The sequence below is a fragment of the Nelumbo lutea genome, chromosome 5 (genome assembly GCF_056320005.1).
Source record: "Nelumbo lutea isolate HS-2025 chromosome 5, American lotus-T2T, whole genome shotgun sequence".
Taxonomy (NCBI): Eukaryota; Viridiplantae; Streptophyta; class Magnoliopsida; order Proteales; family Nelumbonaceae; genus Nelumbo; species Nelumbo lutea.
The window spans coordinates 46,124,077-46,130,469 of NC_142688.1; the positions used below are offsets into that span (position 1 = coordinate 46,124,077).

The 6,393-nt window shown below is 44.2% G+C and overlaps 1 pseudogene across 1 annotated transcript; it reads left to right on the forward strand.

Moving 5' to 3' along the window:
* The first annotated feature begins 282 nt into the window (after positions 1-282).
* LOC148852140 (G-type lectin S-receptor-like serine/threonine-protein kinase At5g35370 pseudogene) lies at positions 283-3,436 on the forward strand (annotated as a pseudogene). Its single transcript, XR_016099037.1, has one exon. The product of XR_016099037.1 is annotated as a G-type lectin S-receptor-like serine/threonine-protein kinase At5g35370 pseudogene (transcript).
* The last annotated feature ends 2,957 nt before the right edge of the window (positions 3,437-6,393 follow it).

The window sequence follows — 6,393 nt, forward strand, 5'->3', positions numbered from 1 at the left end:
TACAAATTCCTTTAATGAAACCAGGTACCATTTTAATTTTTGGCAAAATTTATGGTGCATCTGTTTTGTATTGTACAACAAAAAAGATAATTGGTTGAAAGTATATTTTGTAAGATGTAATTCAATAAAAAGTAAACGAATTTTAATATGATTAATTGAGACGTAGATTTAATTCCTGCAGCCACCAACCACCAACTTCAAAAAGATAATTGGTGCTGCTTAATTTATTCCCAATGTACAGTGTCGTTTTCGACTCTCTGTACAACCGCACTTCGCAAAAGCAATTTTGACCCGATGGACCAGACCCGACCTACTCTTTCCTTATCGTATCCCCCCACTGCTCAACAACCAATTGGCATATAGTCGGTGACTCGGTGGGGAGCTTCCTTCCCCAGTCAACGCGGGCGCAGAACAGCCAAATTAATGCCTTTAATGGAGAAAACCAGATCAATCCACTTTCATCCATCTGTTTCTCTGTCATCTGCATGGGATCCATCTTCCTCTCTGTCGCCACCTTCCTCCTCTCCTGCTCAATTTTCTCTGGCTTCTCCTTCTCCGCCCCCGTCAACCAGGAGTTCATCTACCCAAACTTCACCGCCTCCAACTTCCTGTTCATCGACAGCAGCGGCGTTTTCTTAGCCTCTCGCAATGAATCCTTCCAAGCCATCATATCCCAATCAGGACAAAGCAAAAACAATTTTTACTTCTACGTCCTCCACGTACCCTCCAACACCATCATCTGGACCGCCAACCGCGACGCCCCCATCTCGGAGTCCGGCAAGCTGAGCCTTACCGTCAACGGTCTCACCATCGTCGGAGACAATGGCAGTCAAATATGGTCTACGCCGGCCTTGGGTTCACTCGTCACAGCCTTACAGCTGCTGGAGACAGGTAACCTGATCCTGCTTGATAAATCCAACCGTTCTCTCTGGCAGAGTTTCGATTATCCCACAGATACAATCGTCATCGGACAACGGTTCCCCGTCGGCAAATCGCTGTCCAGCGCAACATCCCAAGATGATTTGTCAACCGCTGATTACCGGTTTTCACTCACCTCCGCTGATGGGTTGCTGCAGTGGCATGGACTAATTTATTGGAGGCTGTCCATGGAGCCTAAGGCGTACAAAGATGTGAACTCTCCGGTGGCATATATGGCGATGAACGCCACCGGTCTATATCTGTTCGACGGCAATGGAGAGGTTGTGGTTCAGGTATCCCTATCTCAAGCGGATTTTCGAATTGCTAAGTTGGACTACGGAGGCCATTTTATTGTCCAGAGCTTTCTCAATGGCATGTGGAGCCCGGAACTCGAAGGGCCGGACAACGATTGTAAAATACCCTTCTTCTGCAAAAGACTTGGACTGTGTAGACAAACCTCTGGGTCGAGATCCAGTACCTGTTCATGTCCGCCGGGCTTTCGTGTCGATACCCAGACGAACCAAGGTTGCATCCCAAGTGACAGCCATCTTAGCCTACCTTCTACCTGTAATTCTACCGGAAATGGAAACAGTAGCCAATTGAATTCGTCAACAGCTTCATATATGAGTCTCGGCGCTGGTATAGACTACTTCGCCAATAGTTTCCTGGATCCATCAGCTTACGGCATCAATTTAACGGCCTGCAGAGATCTATGCACGGAGAACTGTTCTTGCTTGGGCTTATTCTATGACAGTTCTTCTAGTTACTGTTATTTGCTTAACGACCAACTTGGGTCTATTATATCGATCACTGGAGGACAAAATGATCGGTTGGGTTACATCAAGGCGCTAGCTGTATCTTTGCCGGATGATAACAGCCTTGACAATCAAAGGAAACAGATTCCGTTGGTTGCTTTGGTTTTGTTACCTTTTACTGGGTTTTCTCTGCTGGTAATGCTTCTGGTTCTGAGCTTCCTTTGGTGGAGAAGACGTGGTAAGCTTCCGAAAACTTCTGTGGTAAAATTAGGCAGCCTGAAATCCTCTCTTTCGGAGGACGAGCTTGAAGCACTTTCAATCCCAGGATTGCCGGTGAGGTTCGATTACGAAGAGATTGAAGCAGCAACTAATAATTTCAGCGAACAGATTGGGGCTGGCGGATTTGGAGCTGTATATAAGGGCGCCCTGCCCAATAAGACCCTCGTGGCTGTGAAGAAGATAACCAATTTAGGCGTCCAAGGGAAGAAAGAGTTCTGCACAGAGATTGCTACCATTGGAAACATCCACCATGTTAACTTGGTGAGGCTGAAAGGCTTCTGTGTCCAAGGCCGGCAGAGGCTGCTGGTGTACGAGTACATGAACCGAGGCTCACTGGACAGGATCCTCTTTGGTAATGGACCTGTCCTAGAATGGCAGGAAAGGGTTGATATAGCAGTCGGAGTGGCGCGTGGGCTGGCTTATTTACACAGTGGGTGTGATAACAAGATCATCCATTGCGACGTCAAGCCGGAGAACATTCTTCTGCATAGTCAGCTCCAGGTGAAGATCTCTGATTTTGGGCTTTCCAAGCTTCTCACCCCTGAGCAGTCTAGTCACTTCACCACAATGAGAGGGACACGGGGGTATCTCGCGCCTGAATGGCTGACAAGCTCTGCAATCACGGGCAAGACCGATGTGTATAGCTACGGCATGGTTCTGCTTGAAATTGTGAGGGGAAGGAAGAATTGCTTACTGAGAACAGGGAGTTCTAGCTTAGAAAATGGCAGTAGCAGCGGTGGTCAGCCATCTTCATCGTCCTCCGGCATTGAGGCTGTTTATTTCCCACTGTTCGCGTTGGAGATGCATGAGCAAGGGCGGTATTTGGATCTTGCAGATCCGAGGCTCGAGGGGCGAGTGACCAGTGAGGAGGTGGAGAAGCTTGTGCGCGTGGCCCTGTGCTGTGTGCAGGAGGAGCCAACTGTTAGGCCTAGCATGGTGAATGTGGTGAGCATGTTGGAAGGTGGGATGCCATTGGGTGAACCAAGGGTAGAGTCACTGAATTTCTTGCGGTTCTATGGGCGAAGATTTGTGGAGAGCTCGACAATTCAGGGGCAGAATACAGGGGCTGAGTTCATGCTTGACCCACAATCAAATGCTTCTGAGACAGGCACCGCCACTGCCTCAAATCATTTTTTATCTTACATGTCATCACAACAAGTCTCTGGTCCAAGATAGCAGAAGCGAAGGGTTTGGGTCATTGGGTGCGGCTTGTAAGTTTTGGTTGAGAGATGAGTGTATCTCAGAGTTTCACTGTTTTCATTATATTTTCTGTTGAATTGCATTAGAGGATTCTGTATAGAAAGGTTTTCTGGCTGTATGGGTGAGGACTGGCTCCAAAACAAGGTTTTCTGGCTGTTTGGGAAATCAATATGAGCCATTTTTGGCTCCAAAACAGCTATAAACCTGTCACTCCACAGATTATGATGGGTCTTTGATTGTAAATAATTCCTGTCCTAGTATACAAAGAATTAGTTAATTGGATACTTTGTTGGTGGTTATAATTGCATGACCAGATGTTCTTCATTTGTTTAATGAGTAACAATTAAGAATTCATCCACTCGTATGCATTTTAGCTTATATTGATTTCCCGCTTTCAGAAACTTGCTAATAATATTCAACCCGAAATTTATTATTCTGGGGCTCTCTCTCTCTGTCCTGATGACGTAGGTTTGGCCATCACAAGTCCATTTTCTGTCAGCGCTTGCTCGAAAGCTGAGATCTTAGTACTTGGAACTATGGGCTCCATGGATTGTTTTTGTTTTTAAATTTCTGTTTCAAGTTCCTCGTAATAATGTCTTGATTCTGCTTAATTTTATGGCTCCATGGATTCCTAAGACTTGTTTATTTACTTTAAGAAGCAGGATTTACTAGCCCACATTTACTTTAAGAAGCAGGATTTACTAGCCCACAGGCCCAAAGGCTGTGAGCCTGTGGGCCTGTGGTTGGCCCTTGGGTTGAAGAGAGATTTATTCGGTATTGAGTTGGAGCTCTTTCACATCAAGCGATTGAAATGGCAAAAGCCCTTAAACAGTTGAACCTTCTTACTTGTTGGGCTTGTGTGGATCAGGTTCATGGGTAGTGCCCTGGAAGGTTTGATTTATGCGGCCCAGTCAACAAGCCGTCCCGCCCAATTGCCCAAATAACACCGGTGAGTCAAGATGGCTCGTGCGGTCCAGTCATTTCTCGCGGGTTGGGACTCGGTAGAAATACGAGTTCGCTCGTTCCAAGTTCCAACCATGGAAATCTACCTTCTACCCAGAGATCGTTAACAAGGCAGTTAAGCTTTGAAGCAAATTGTTCTATTTGTGTTCTTTATGATCCTTCTCTGCATTCGCTTCCGTTTTGCCCTCTTACCGCTTGAATTTCCTCATCGGTGGAATCGCCTCATCACTTTTGCGAGAAGACAGATGCCCGGGCCAGCAGTCATTCTTCTCATTTGTGGCAAGCCTTTGTGGTTTCTGAGAATCATTACTTCTTCCGGCATTGTGGAATTGGATCCTGTTGGGATTGCTCGTGCCGTGTCATCATTCTCTGCTGGTGGAGGTGGAAGTACGATCATTCAACAGGTGAATACTTTCCCTACTCAGAGTCTTTTCTTAGGTACTATAAAGAAGTTAAGACTTTCCTGGATCTGCAACTAATCACTTGTCTTGAAAGATAGCTTTCTTAAACGTTGTCGGGTGTTTGATGTTATCCCAAACACAACAATTTACTACTTGGACTTCCTAGACCTGTACTTCCATTCTATTGGTATGAGAGCCAGATATAGCATATGGTTCTTGCTATAGAATGAATGGTTGGACCAAGTAACAAGCCACATGTCATGTAAGGTGGGTCTCACACTAGAGATAAAAGAGAAACAAGCGTAGAGAACACACATAGATTTACATGGTTCCACTTATATCTTACGCCCACGCGCAAAGGAGGAACAGAAATCTTCTATGAAATTGGCAATGGAGAAAAAATATAGATTTGTGCCTTCACAAAAACTCTAAGCCCCAAATACACCCAAGATCTTACACGTCTCTTACAAAACTAAGACTGTATATAAGAGAGAAAACCCCTGAAAATACATAATTCTTCATATTTGGTTTGGACTTATAAGATGAATATGGATCAGGTCCATATTACCATAAAAATTTGCCTTGTTTTTTGAACCAAGAAAGCAATGGTCTTCCCTCTCAACCAAAAGAAAAAATGATTCCTTACATATACAACTAATGAGTGAGGTCGTTTTCTTTCACCTTTAGTTCATCACCAACGAAACTAACCCAACAAAGAATGTCGCATTCATAGTGTGCCCACGGTATTTGCTTCTTAAAAGAGTGCAAGCGGTCTAAGGTGGGAGTACATACAACATCCCCAAGCATGGTCCTCACGGATTTGCTTCTGAGGTATTTTATTACATTTGTTATTTCCTGCTACTAATGTTATTGTAGCCTTTGCTGTTAAATCAATATCTTGAATTCTAAGATTGCAAGGATGCAATTGCTTAATCTACTACATTGAGGGTTAAGAATTCAAAATTCAGGTCTCGGCCCAGCCCGTGATCATACCTAATAATACACTGCTTGTTTGGCAGTTTGGTTGAAAGGATATTTTGGAATCACCAAACCCGGATGGAAATACTAATAGCTTTAAGTATGTCGCAAAACGCAAATAATTAGATTGTTCTTATTCTTAAGAAGAAATGGATAGGAATGTGGGTTAAAACCTATTGCTAGCCTGGTACCATAATGCTTTCAATACATGAATCCTTAAACTTGAAGTGTCAGGTTTTGATGGAGAAACATCTAGAATTGCAACATATATAAGCTAGAGAATTCTAAGCAAGAGAGACCTTGTTCGAACAACCAAGGGGGTTTTGATTTGACAATTTCTTTTATTTAAATAAACAAAAAGAAAAATGCTTATTGGCAGCTACCTGTTTCCAAATGACTACGTTTTTTTTGCATTTTGATTAGAAAAAAGTTTTTTTTTTTGCTTGTTGGCTTATTGCATTCCAGGAAATGTGGCACCTATAAGCAGTTTATTAGGTATTACCACAAAAAATGTTTTCTTAGTACATTTCAGGATGTTGAATAACTTCTGATGTGGGCTAGCCAGGCCCAGCCCATTACAGGCTGAGAGGCCCGGCCCACTAACGCCTGACAGCACCAGCCATAGCAGAGGGGAGCCTTGCTGCCTTCGTATGGAGCCAATCATGGAGCAGTTAGGCGTATTCGCAAGGACCTGTCGCCTGGCTTCGTACGACTTTCATCTGGTGCGTTCATCTCCACTTGCCCCCTGCTCGCTCAAGTATAAATATGAGGTAGCTCTCCCTTGACAAGGGGCTAGATCCCACAATCCTGATCCAACTCCTGCATTTACTTCCAGTGCCTTCAATTAAATTCTTGCACATACTTTGCTTCATTAGCATTTACCCTTGGGAATTTATTGC